General features: G+C 47.8%; 1 long non-coding RNA gene across 1 annotated transcript; it reads left to right on the top strand.

The window, feature by feature from the left end:
- Positions 1-11,340: 11,340 nt before the first annotated feature.
- LOC111257648 lies at positions 11,341-12,139 on the top strand. The gene is made up of 3 exons (XR_002678202.1): positions 11,341-11,432; positions 11,531-11,620; positions 11,722-12,139. It is a non-coding gene; the product is annotated as an uncharacterized LOC111257648 (long non-coding RNA).
- Positions 12,140-14,370: the final 2,231 nt, after the last annotated feature.

The raw sequence follows: 14,370 nt of genomic DNA on the forward strand, positions 1-14,370 counted from the left end.
GCTTGGACAATAATCCACCAACCGTTTAGTCCGCCGGCGGAAGAAGCCGAGGAGGCGCGCGCGGTGGCCCTGGCCCTGGCCCGGCCAGAGACCGCGGAGGAAGGACCGGTCGGTGAAGAGGCGCAGCCACCGCCGGCACGTCACGGGCGAGCAGGAAGATGTCTTTGACGCCGCCCACGCGGGAGAAGACTTCGTGGAGGAGTTCCTCCGGTAAAGCCGCGATGCCGCCGCCGTCTGTGCCTGTCGCGCGTCTCTTGGTAACGGCCGCCGCCGCCGCCATGATCGTAAGACCCTGCTGCGTCCGTTCAGGGGTGGAGGAGAATATATAATTTGCATCAAAGGGATTTGTCCTAGGAAATTTGTGAGGAACAAAAACGCCGTCTGGATATCGCGCCGAAAAAGAAAAACTGATCCGAATCGGTGTCAGTGTGCACGGCAGTCCGATTCGGAAACAGACACCGATTTTGCTCCCGCCGGTTCCCAACCCGCCCTTCTTCTCCATCCCGATCAAAGATGCGGCTCCGATCCGGGCGCGCGACGTCCTTCACCGCCGAGCCATGCCGTCGCAACGGCGGATCCACCTCGGGCAGCGGCTTCGACGAGGCGGCGCCGGCGGGTCGTCTACACCTCAAGCGCAAGTCTCCCGTCGAGGTCGAGGCTGCCCCCCGGCCCGCCGCCAAGTCAGGAGGAACAAATCGCCGCCGGTATCTCTCCAGGAGGTCACCGACAACGGAGACGATAGCTCTGACGACGAAGCATCAGTTGCGGAGCTAGGCGTTAAATTGCTCCGGCCCTTATCTCCCACGAGATGAAGCCGCCGCGACGTGGGTTTTGTCAATAATGCAAAGACTTGCATCAACCACTACAACAAGAAGAATCAGGCAAGCTCATTCATCTTGGTCTAGGCGTCTAGCATTGTCAACAATTACTGCATGTAACAAGTTGTTCCTGAGTACTGACAATAACGAAACGTCCGTATTTCGAACTTGCAGGCCAACTTTGTGTACAAGCGTGCACGTGGCAATGGGTTCTTTCTTGTCACGGAGCAAGACGGGAGAGACTACTACCACCAGAATTTTCTTGCTCAAGACAAGAACGGCCACTCCCGGCTCTTCTTTGGTGAGATCAAGGCACACGTTGCTCCTAAGGAGGAGGATGTCACTTGCTGTTGCCCCGTTTCGCCTTCTGATGCAGGTACATCATTTCTGCTTTCCCAAATGATTCATGTATAGTTATTTCACCAGCGCTGCTGCTTCGTCCGCCAGCAGAGGACACATGTGAGGAGGGAGGGGAGATATGGTATTTTCTGCAAAAATAACTGCGGTGGACTGAAACATTTTTAATGCTATTTCTCTAAATCGTTTTTTTTTGGGTGCCATAAAACCAAATTTGGCCTAAATTTTATCCCTTTTTTTGTGTTCCAGTTCTTAGCTCCACCACCATCCATTGCATGATGGTTGAATACTTGAATAATATAGGTAGTTTCACTGAATTTTCTTGAGAATTAAACACAATTTTATGTTCTGTGCGAGCCAAGGAAAAATGCAGATAGACCTATTCAGCATTGTAGTGATAGATGCAGTATTATTGTACTGGAATATCCTGAGTCTCATTGGTTACTGGCTATCTTATCTGATTACAGGTGGGAGAAGCATCCGAACCATTGAGGAGGCGCTGAAGCACGTGTACCCGGATTGGGAAACAGTGGGTATGGATTACGAGCATTGCTATGCTTGTCTTCCAAGATTTAAGCACCCAAAAGGATCATGCTACGTCGCAGGAAACTTCGCTGATACTCGACAGTACTGTGGGTTTTTTTAATTGATGTTTTGGGCATACCATCGTTCCTGGTAGAATCAGCTAGCAAAGCACTATTTGGAGTCCAGGATCGATTTTATCTGCTACAGCACCTAAGCATCAATTGCTGAAAGTATTTCTAATGAGGCTTACCATGTGTTTATTGGCATGATATGTTTTGAGTTATTAATGCTTTCAGCAATTCATATTTGAGAAGCAATTTTATAAGGGTGTCTCCAATGGTCTAGCTCAGAGGTAGCTGATCAATTTTTTTACTCATTGAATAGTGCAAAACGCATGAGACTAGCGTGGAGTGAAGATCTAATCTCGCTCACTTTTCGATATAGTTTTCTCTCAGAGCATAACCTTTAACGCTGTGGAGATACATCAACTTTAAGCTAGCAACTGACTTTGAGATATCAACGAAGAAAGTGACGTATTAGACGTTTGGAGAAGATGGAAGTACGTGAGAGATAATCTTTTGTGGGAAATAGTAAAAACATCCCTCGTTTTATGGTGATATATTTGGTAAAATAGAAGAGGCAATTCCCTACGTACCATTAAAAAAGTTCACAATCCCATATTTACCTTAAGAGCCACTACTTGAAATTTTTGTACCCTCCTATGCCACTGCCGTTACTTCCGTTACTCGAAGTCACCGTTAGCGCTATTGAACTTGCCAGAATTTTGTGGGAATAGCCAAAGTGCCCATGGCTCCAAGCCAACAGCTCCTGACGTCTTCAATGGCGATGGTCCCCGGTTGCTTGCAGGTGGGGTGAGGGCACGTGCAGCCGGGAGCCCCAAGCTCCACGGCCCGCGCAGCTGGGCTTGCGGCTCTGCGCTGCCGTCGCCGCGCTGCGCTTGCTTCTCTCCCTCACCGTACTCCATTCACGCCTCTCATTGTCTGCGAAAGCCCGAGAGCTTGCTCTCATGGCCGGCGGCACTGGACGGCGAAATCGCCTGTTCTCCGACCGGCAGCGAGGTTAGGGAAAGAGAGAGAATGGAGAGTGCGTCTCGTGGCTGCTCACGGGTGGCGGATGGCGACGGAAACGACCGGAGTTCAAGAACGACGGCGGCTCGATCTTCTTGTGACGGCGGCGCTCTAGGAAATTCATCGATGTCTTCATGTGGTTGAGGCTCAGCTCGATGTTGGAGCCGATGGGTGGCATCCAGGCTTCACGCGGTTGGCGAGGGTCCTGCTATGGAGAGGCGATGAGGACTAGCGGGCTGGGTGCGGCTTGGTGAGAGGAAGCTGGAGGTGGCGGCGTCTTCGTCCGGCGAGCGGCGGGTGCGGCGAAGGCCGCTGGCGGCGCTTGCTCCGTCAGGCTCCAAGCCACGGCGGCGCTACGCGAGGTGCGGGCGAGTTGAATAGCGAAGCATGCGGAGGCCAGGACCTAGGCATCGTCGTGCTTGCCGGATTAGCTCCAATAACGTATGCTTGAGCCATGAGAAGGTGGGAAATAAAAGAGAAAGGTGGAAGACAACGGTAAAATTGTCATTGCAAGCTGCTGTTTGAGTCAAATTAGACGGAAGTGGTTTCGAGGGGGGGAAAAATGACACTAGGTACAACAATTTTTTCAGTGGTTCAAATGGAATTGCCAGCGAACTTTTTTAGTGGCGTGTAAGGAATTGTCTCAAAATAGAATAGGTGAAAGTTCATTTGAAGTCATAATTCGAACTTTCAACATAAATAAAAAAACTACTTTATCTTTTAGAAGCACACACCGATTCAACACACACATCCGTCTCACGCATGCAGACCTGGCAAACTAGTCAACTAGACAGAAAGAAAATCATGTGTAGAGATCATTGGAAAATCGGAACTGTGGCTTTTATTTGGGGACAGGAAGCCATGGTGAGGAAACACAAGATTTGATTACTGGGAATTGGACCCGTACTGACTCCTCGCACACCCGTTGAGCTAGCCAATTGAGATGAATCTCGCTTTGGTTTTGGTACAGTAGAAAATAAAGCTAAAGAGACGACGACAAAGCATTATTTTTTCTTTCAAAGCCATACTCAAGCGTTATAAGTTCACTCACTTGGTCCAACATTTATTAATTATCGGCAACGGAAATAGCCATATCGTGACTCGCGACACGGACAAGAACATAAAATCCAATTTTTCTTTAATGAGGATTATAAGGACTGGTATAAAATCATTGGGATGTTCTACCGCTAAACTGCCTAGTAGCACCGCTGGAATCCGAGTCTGATCCAGCTGAGCACATCGGACGTAGTTAGGGATGGATTCGGATCGGATATATATGGAATCGAATTCGGGTCACTATTTACCACATTTTAAATCAAATTCGAATATGAATCTGAATCTTTTCGGATACGAATACAAAACGAATAGTTCGAATTCACACATTCGGATATTTACTCAGTTCAACTTGAAATCAATATCCTAAAATTTAACCGAGACCAATAAAATAGTGCCAAGAACATAGAAAGTACCAAATCCAATTTAAAATAAAGCAGTGCACACGTCGAAGTGATCTAAAATCAGGGGTAATATTGCTTACGATACCAAATTAAAGTGAAAGAAAGCCAAACAACAATAGTTTGTTGTGATCATTGACGTTGAATAATCAAAGTACATGTCTACATGACATTCAACTCCAACTCCAAGTGAACTAAAACTGAACAAAAACACATATGCAGTAGGCAACAGTAGGAGTTGGCAGCCGACAACATTAGTTGTAGGCAGCATAATTGCAGAACAGCAAGCACCAAGGATGAAGCAGCTCTGCTCGCCTACAAAAAAATGAAGAAATATTTGTTAACACACATGTACAGAATTGACACAATCATCTTAGCTACACTAGATCCATGCTGGGAAAAAAATCCATCATACAGAATTGACATAATATTAAAAAAATGACATTCAGGGTCTCAAAATCTACTTGGCTAGCATTTATTTGCATCTTCTTCTACAAGATCAACATTCAGTTCACTGGATCAAAAATTTATCATGCAAGTCTGTAGAATAAATAAACAAGCCAACAATCGCATTATACAGTCCCTGCATCATGCTTTCAATGGTCTATTATCCAAAACAGCAGCAAGGTCACAGTTGTCATCTAGTGAAACATCCAAAAGGAATAAGTAGTTATCTAAAGAAAGAGCAATCCTAATCTTCTTCCCGTTCCACAATGTGGTCACCGGCGACAATGTGGTCACCATCGACAATGTGGTCAGCAGCATCAGAAGCACCTACAACACGAATGATATTATATATAATCAAATAAATCTGAGATCTAAAACAGCATGCAGTCAAGCTAAATAGTCTACATACCTCCATCTTGATCGACTTTATCATCATTCACACTAAGATCGTATAAATCATCAAGAAGTGAAGTTACATTACGTAGATCTGAAATAGTAAACAAAAATTACATGGGGCAAATCAGCAGTGACTAATCTACCAATTAGACATACAAACATACAGTACTGAGAAGTATAGCAGTGATAATTACCTTTCCTTTCAGCCCTTAGCCAATCCTTTGTGCAAATAAGTGGAGGGTCCAAACGGCGATGGTATTTGTGAACAACTCTTCCTCCAGCATTGAATGCAGATTCAGAGGCCACTGTTGATGTAGGAATAGCCAATACATCCCTTGCAATTCGAGCAAGGATAGGATAATTTGCACCATGGGTCTTCCACCAGCTCAAAATGTCGAAGTAGTTACCTTCTTTCCAACTCAACAATGGTTCGTTGTTGTATTGATCTAACTCAGATTGCTCTTGACCAACTTCAATGTTGTCCCTTAGAAATGAACTTAATCTTTTTCTCTTTGGCTCCTCATTCAAGTCCGTATAGCACTGAGATGTTCTAACATTTCTAGCAGTTCTAACTGACCTTGTGTTTCTTGAAACCATGGTTATTGATCTACTTCACCTTTTCCCTTTACTTCTAGTTCTGTAAAACATAAGGCTAGATATTAGAGAGGCTGGTCAGATTGGATCCGATATTATAGCTATCTAGTTCTGTAACAAGCTGCTCTATTTATATTTTACAAAATCGCAAAGATCAACCAGGCAAACAAACAGCTCAAAAACACAAAAGCATAACAGGCTTCTATATATTTATTTTACAGATATGGATGGACACGTATGAAGTGGATCGTTAATACACACAAATTCAGAGATCATTAATCAGAGTACACACAAATTCAGCTAATTGGTCTTGACCGCGCCTGTACTTCTTGCCCGCAACTCGCTACGCCACTCTAGAGCTCGCTGCAGCCCGCAGCTCAGGGAGGAGGGGCGCGTGCACGGAGGAGATCACGCCACCCGGCCCGCACGCCGCCGCCAGTCCGCAAGGGGTATTTTTGTCCTCCTTTAACGACACCAAAGAGTAACTCGACAGAATGGTAAATAAGCTAACAGATCAATCTTTGAATGCTATTTTACGGATTCGGAATCTTTCAATGATATTTTACGGAAGAGAAATGATCTTTCGGTGCTACAAAACTAATTTTCCCATGAGAAAATGAGGAGCTGCAGCAGCCAGCAGATTATATATGTGAGTCGAGTCAATTTTGGCACGTGTCAAGAGAAATCGTGGCACGAAGCGGAGGCGCGTAGGGCATTGGTTCGAGGGGGGAATTTTTGCTCGAGGCGAAGGTGGGAGCGGCCGGGCACGCGGCTCGCGACGCTGGAAAATCCTAAGATTTTTTGCGGATGCCGGATACATCCGTTTAATATCCAAATCCGACATAAATCCGGATACATCCGACAGAAATCCGGATATCCGAATCCGAATTCGGATTTGCTTGTCGATGCTTCTACCCTGCCATCCACATTCAATTTGAATACGAACATGGATATCCATATTTATATTTTTAGCGAATAATATGAATTCGGATAATTCGGATCTTCATGCATCCAAATCCATCCGTAGACGTAGTAGAAAAAATACGCCTGGCATCCGAGTCCGACGTTTTCAGTTTTTCTCCCATCCGGCCCATCTCATAAATAAGCACCCATATACTCCCTCCCGCGAAAAAAAAAGAGGGCGCGCGGTTCCTTTCCCTGCTCACTGATCGAAGATGCTGCTTCGATCCGGACGTGCGACGTCCTCCACCGGCTCGACCACCAGGCCACGCCGTCGCAACGGTGGATCCACCTCAGGCGGCAGCATCCATGGGGCGGCGGGTCGTCGTCTCAAGCGCAAGCCTTCCGTCGAGGTCGAGGCTGCCCCTCGCCGCAGCAAGTCGCCGCCACCGTACGTAGCCTCACGGTTCCCTAATTCTCTCCTCTTCTTCCACCCAGCCGCCCCTAGCTAGCTACGCGTCGATCCTTGCGGCTAACCCCATGCCTGTGCAGGTCGCCGTGCAGACAGCCGCCCACAAGATGCTGCTCTGACGATGAAGAAGCATCAGCTGCAGAGTTTGGCATTAAAATGTTTCCTGAATTCCCACCAGATACTGCTGCTGAGATCTGGATTACATTCGTCAACAATGCCAAGACTTGCATCAGTCATTACAACAGCACAAATCAGGTAAGTTCATTCGCCTCCTCTCTTGTACGTTGGTACCTCACTCAGTCAGTCGGGCACTCACTATTCCTCATGCCCCAATAATAGACACTTTTGCTGCCCTCATACTAGCATGACATGCGATTATTTACGGTTGAATCGAGACGTACTGCTCGAGAAATCCTCCAGATTCAAGTGAAATGTGTTGTGAATGTTAACGACTTGTTACTAACAATAATTGAAGTGTCTACCCCACTGTGCAGGAAGCCAGCTTTGTGTACAAGCATGCACTTGGTAATGGGTCCATTCTTGTTGGGGAGCAAGACGGCATCCGCTATTTCCACCTTAATTTCATTGCTCAGGACAAGGAAGGACACTCCCAGCTCTTCTTCGGTGAGATCAGGGTGCGCGTCGCGCCCAAGGAGGAGGATGTCAGTCGCTGTTGCCCCGTTTCGCCTTCTGATGCCGGTATGCCATTTGCGATCCAATTGCTTCGTGCACTCTCATATACTGACTAGACCTTTGTGAGCGTGAGTTTACAAATAACAATATGTGCACCACAACTCAAATATCTTGTCATATTTTTGTCAGTGTAATGAATGGATGAAAGTCGCACATCATTTGCGGTGTAGTGTTTGGTTCAAAATGCAAACCATCATCGTTTAATTTGATCATTGCAGTGTTAGGAAAATACTATATTAGATGTAACATTATGACAGAGTACCTTGTGCCTCATGGATTGTAGGTGGGAAAAGTATCCGAACAATCGAGGAGGCAGTGAAGTTTGAGTTCCCAACATGGGGAACGGCGGGTATGGATCAAGAGTATTGCTACGCATGCCCTCCAAGAACGAAGCACCCGAGAGGGACTGCCTATGTTGGAGGCCACTATGCTGACTGAAAGAAATCAGAGGCGCGAAGCGTGGATGAACGTCGCCCCAAATCTCAGGGTGCGACGGCTGCGTGTTTCAAGGTGCCAAATAGCACAACGGGGGATTACAATATGTAGGCGCAGGGATGTAGTCGGCCGGCCCTAGATTTACAAGAGTTCTGTTACAACAAGATACAACAAACTATTCTCTAGAATATGTCTACAACTACCGGCCAACAATATCTCCTGAACCATATCTGTTCGTTACAATATGAGTAATCTAACACTGACTCTCGACAGCACTATATGTTCTAGAACGAATGTTTTGGGAGTAATTAAAATTGCTTCAAAATATAGAAGCAGCCGGTAATCCGAGACGGGACAGAAAAATCAGCTCTGCTCACGAGCGATTATCATAGTATCTATTTTCATGTCAGGATTGCAATGGGGCTAGCATGCATGTGCTACTGAAAGGACTTTGCATTATGAATTGTACACGTAATTCATCATTGTGCGTTTCGCTGTAATGTAAAATTATCTTTACATTCTACAACTTATCACTTATCTGTAGCATGTAACTGTGACAAATAAGTACAATGCATATATTGCTGCCGGTAGGTAACAACGGGAAGTGTTCTTACTTCTTACCCAACCTGAAGTGTGTGTTGCAAATTTTAGCAACTAGTATCACAGTACATTCACTAACTGTTTGAATTTCTGTCACGCTGAATTTGCTGCTGCTTACTTACGAAGGTAAGCTTATTTCAAAGAAATTAGTCGACAAAGGCTTGTCATGCTCAATCAAAGCTTATTTCACATTTTTCACTAGCAGGGGCTGCTTATCATTTGATGGTGCCCCTTATTCTTCGAGTTGCCCGTCCTCTGCTACTGCTAGCACTTCTTCTTTGAAACCTGCTAGCAATTCTTCAGGTGAATACTGGAGGCTACTTCTTCCTTCAGAGACGTGTTTCTTTCTCTTCCTTTGAGGACATGGTCCTGCTCTTTCTTTCTTTCTTCGAAAAATACTTTGATACGGAAGGCGCGTTGATGCAATTTCGTCAGTTCGAAGTCAAGAATTAAATATGCAAGCACGGTAAAATAAAATAAAAATAGGGCCACACAATTTCCATAAAACGTCCGACAAAACACAATTTATACCAAAACTCACAACAAATTGCAATTCCTCATCAGAAACAATACTGAATAACAGGGTATTTGGGCAGTTATGCTGTTTGTTATCACAACGAGTTTCAGGTCAATTTGCTTGCCATGGATAAATTAGAGGAGGACGGTATGCTACAGGTCAATGCATGCGAGTCCGGCAGTGGGCGATCGGATGACGTGCAGATTATCTTCTTCCTCCGTCCCTCCATGTGCTTTGTCAGCAACCCTGCTTACATACAAACACTGAAGCCTGAAGGAGCTGATGCATCACCGAACAAGGCTGACGCTATGGCGGGAAGGAAGCCGGGAACTGAACCGGGGGAGCGCGGGAGAGTTCAAGCAGCGCATTTCGGGCCGGCAAGGGAGCGCAAGCGGGACTCGAAGCCCAACCCACGAGGCCACACGATACGTATGATGAGCTTTTGTTTGTACGCGTGGCCCATTTTCTAGCCCAACACGAGATTGTCGGCCTAGGGGGGCTAGGGGCCCGTTTCAGCTGAACAGAAAAGACCGAGCCCACGAAAACCCTAGATGTTCGATCACAGCTGTATAAACGGCCGACGAAGCACCCCCAAATCCTCGCATCGCCGACCTCACCGATCGCCGCCGCGCGATCTGCGCCCTTCTCCTTTGCTCCCGAGTCGAGTAGCGACTTCGTTTTTTCCCGTCTCGATATCTCCTATGGTAATCTTATTGCTTAGCGATTTTTTTAAAAATATTTTCTTGGCGATTTGGAAGGGAATCGATGGGAGCAGGTGACGAGAACAAGACAGGGACATCAGAACCCTCTGTTGGGCATGATAGACTCAAGTCTTCAATGGGAATCTCTCTGATGCTTTTGCTTCCCCGGAACCAAATCGATATCTCTGCCCTTTTTCTCCTTTTGGATCTCTCGGATCTTTGGTTTTCGAGTGTTTGTTTCAATCGATGTTCTCGGAGCCGTGGTGACGCCGGCGCGGTGACGCTCCGGCGAGTCGGAGCTCTCATTGTACGGAAATCCCCCAATGTTTGCATTAAACCCTTGATTTGGATTGCGATTAATAGTCACGATCCGACGTATATGTCAAATATGATCCGAACATTTTCACAAAACCCGCTATTTTGGATCGTGAATAGAGTCCGTTCGGTAGAGATTTGCTGCAGCCGGCTGCAGCAGCTGCGACATCCAAGCAAGCATTCTGAGTCTGAGTTGTGCTGTCCCGAGTAGCTTCTAATAGTCGCGATCCAAATATTTTTACAACGTGATCCTGGTATTTTACAAAACGGTCCACTTTTGCGGCCGGCGCGTTCTCACCCTTCTGCTCCGGCAATGGCGACGTCCGCCTCGTCGCCCCGAGTGGCCTCCGGTTCTCCCCCATCACCGCCACCGGTATGCTGCCTCTGCACTCTGCTACTGCTGCTACTGCTGTCTCCATCCGTCGCATTCTCTTCCTCCCAGAGATGTCGGGCGTGTAATCTGGCGGAGGGTTCCGGTGGGATCGGCAGTGGGTGGTGGTGAACGCCAAAGGGCGAGCCTGCACCCAGCTGGTGGAGCTGCCGCCGGAGGCCTTCGCCGAGGATTGGCAGCCCACGGCTGACGACCACATGGGTATTCTTTGGCCTCATTTCTCTGATGATTATCTCCCCATGTAGAATAGAAATACAATAGCACTGCAATGCCCCAACTGCTGGTGCCTGTTACTCATCTTGCCCGCCGTGACGGAACGAATTGTACAAACAATCTTAATTCATGCTGATCAATCTACAATTGCTAGCAATTATGTACTGAAAAAATGTTCTCGCTCTGCTAAATGCTTGCCAAAAGTTTATCTGTTCATGAACAATGCATGCCAGTATGAAATGTGCACTATTTGCCATTAGATTCCCATAGTTAGTTTCAGAGGAGAACCCTAAAGACACATTTTTTTTTCATACTTCTCCACATCTTGCATCTATCACAGCACCTGGAATGGACCCATTTAAGATTTCTCTTGCGGTGGAACACACCACTATTGATAACGTCTCTGTGTGGGACAGTGGGAGTAGTCTGGCTCTGTGTATGATGAAGGAACTGAAGCGACCGAATGGTTCTCCGCTTACTTTGGGAAGCCAAGTCTACTAGTGCGCTTCAAAGAAGGTACAGACCAACAAATTTTCCCTGGAGTAGTAGGTTTGCTGATTTAGATGATCTTCTCTGGTACTTATGGACAGCTTGTTTCGCTGCATTTTTGACAGCATCGGAAACTAGACCAACTGATCCTGATTATGCCCCAAGGTTACAAGATCATGTTTATAGATTGTTTCCCGTTCCTGGTAGCCTCTCAGGTACAGTTCGTACTTCTATTCAGTTTCTAGATGAATTCCCTGTATGAATGTTGCCAAACACAAAACTTGCAGTTCGTAATACCTGTTTAATTGTGTTGCAGGGCTCACTGGATGCACTAAATGAGATTCTTAAAAGAACCTGCACCAATGAACCACTTCATCCCTCATCGACTCGTTTTTTTCCCATCCCGATATCTCCTTTGTTTGTCTTCGTCTTGATATCTCCTATGTTAATCTTATTTCTTGGCGATTTGGAAAGGCATTCAGTGGGAGCAGGTGATGAGAACAAGACAGGGACATCAGAACCCTCTTTTTGGGCATGATAGACTGAAGTCTTCAATGGGAATCTCTCTGATGCTTTTGCTTTCCCATAACCAAATCGACATCTCTTTGGATCTCTTGGATCTTTGGTTCTTGAGTGTTTGTTTGAATCTGCTGTTCTCAGGCAATTTTTCGACTGGCTGCCGATGATGCACAAAAACATGCACGTATTATCGGATTGTTTCATGACGATCTACAAAAAAAATGTCGCATACTCGTAGATCTGCAATCTTTTTCTTCATTAGAACTCTTTTAAATTTTGTGTCTGTTTCTTTTAAAGTTTCAACCTTTGTTTATCTAGGTATGTGTGATAGGAGCAATTGAGCAAATCGCCAATGATGGTGTTAAATAATAAATATACTCTGTAGCGTTCTCGCTGTGAAATAAACTCTAAGCTGAGGCATTTGCATTTCAATTATCGCTTACCAGTTACCATCGATCGGTGAAGCAATGGGCCTAGCACGATTGTGCGCCAGGCTGTAAGAGTGAAAGCCCAAACTGTTTTCCGAGATGGCGAGCGGGCCGTGTAGGAGAAAACCGCAGCTAACTTCTGTAAACACAACACTCCTCCACAGGTCTTGGGGAACAGCAGGCATGGATAGAGAGTGTTGCTACGGGTGCTATTGAGACCCGGAAGGGGCGAGCTATGTCGCTGGCCACGTCGCTGATCCCCGGCAGTATTTTGTGCCGGACAAATGATGTCGTCTTGGGCACGTACCATTGTTTGAAATAGTAGGAGAGGCTGACAATACCTGGGGAGCCCAGTCCCCTTGTGAGCGCACAGAATGGATCCAAAGTATCCAAGAAGCATGTCATGTCGCTGTGAAAATGATGTGTGTAAGACACTGGGAGGTATTCTCACCAAACCTGAAGCTGTGAGCAAAATACTAACCAATTCAGGAGCTGTTAGTTGATTATTGGAGTCTTTTAGCCAGAAAAGGAGCAAAAAAGAAGCAGGCGTGCATGCAGCATGCGCAACAGCTGAGCTTCACATTTCCCAAACAGACCAGAGATACGCCTCTCCCTCCAGTGATCGCTTCTCGTTCTTCATCCCGGCGATGCGGTTCGCCGGCGGATCCACCCCGCGTCTCATCCAGCTGTGGGCGGGCACATCCTGTGGGACGACGAACCCGGAAGATCATCTCACCTTCTCGCCATGTCCCAAGTTCCTCAGCACGAATTCCTCTTTGGCCTGCTTGACAAGATGAGCCATGGGGTCGCCCCACCGGACCCTGCTCCTCAGCATGGCGTCCAGCTCGGGATCGCCCTTCGATCGCGCGAAGGGCTTGCTCCTCTCGGCTTCGAGCTCCCGCGACCTGGCCGCGGCCTCTCGCTTCTGTACCAGCCCGGTGCCTCGTCTCCTTCCGTTGGCTTCTTGGGTTCGTCTGCGGTGAGCATGTGTTGCTTGCTGATCCGCCTCCCGTGCTTGTCGCGGAACACCGGCTCTGCGCCTTTGCCGGTCAGGGAGGGATCCATTGCTGCGATCCTGAGCTCCTCGTCCTCCTTGGTCTTTCTCACCTCCTCCCGGAATTCCATCGCGGTCAGCAACCCGGCGAAGCTCCTCCTCGCCTCCATCGAACCGAGCCGCGCCCGACGCCGAGGCGGCGGCGGAGAGGCGACCTTGTTGGCCTCCTCATCCGGATCGCGAGACGAGCGGCGCTTCGTTGGGGAACCGAAGGGGCCTTCTCACCTTGGGGACTCACGCGGCGGCGAGGGATCGTCTCCGGCGCCCTTGCGCGGCGGCGTGTCTCGCTGTCGCCGCCGTCGCTGTCTCTGCCTCGGCGGCGAGGGACTCGTCACCCCGGAAGAGGAAGGCAGCCTAGGCCGGGCTTCCACTTCGTCGCCCACAATCCCGGTGAGAAATCCACGCGAGGCTCGGTGGATGATCCCGCTCCACGGCGGGGCCTCCGACCGGGGGATCGGATCAGGCCGACGAGGCCGCCGCCTGCAGAGGAGTTGGCAATTGGCATAGACGCGGCGCGCTTGGAGCGGCGGCGGGAACTAGCCGTCCAAACTCCCAACTTTGACACTATGCAAAAAAAGATTCCCCATCACATCAAACTTGCGGTACATGCATGGAGTACTAAATGTAGACGAAATCAAAAACTAATTACACAGTTTTGTTGTACTTTGCGAGACGAATCTTTTGAGCCTAATTAGTCAATATTTGGACAATAATTCACAAATACAAACGAAACGCTATAGTGTCGCATTTATGGCAAAATACTAATTTTGCAACTCCCACCTTAGGAAGTAAACAAGGGCCCTAGTAGGCCTGGTGGGCTGTCTCGAGCCGGGCTCGGGTTCCGATTTCCGACTCGGGCTCGGCCACTTCCGGCTCGGGTCGGTTGCAACGGTTAGTGGAGTGGGACCAGACAGCCCGCTGCGTTGTGGATAGAGAGAAGAGAGCGCGGCGGCGAGGCAAGCAA

Source organism: Setaria italica, chromosome I (assembly GCF_000263155.2).
Source record: "Setaria italica strain Yugu1 chromosome I, Setaria_italica_v2.0, whole genome shotgun sequence".
Lineage (NCBI taxonomy): Eukaryota > Viridiplantae > Streptophyta > Magnoliopsida > Poales > Poaceae > Setaria > Setaria italica.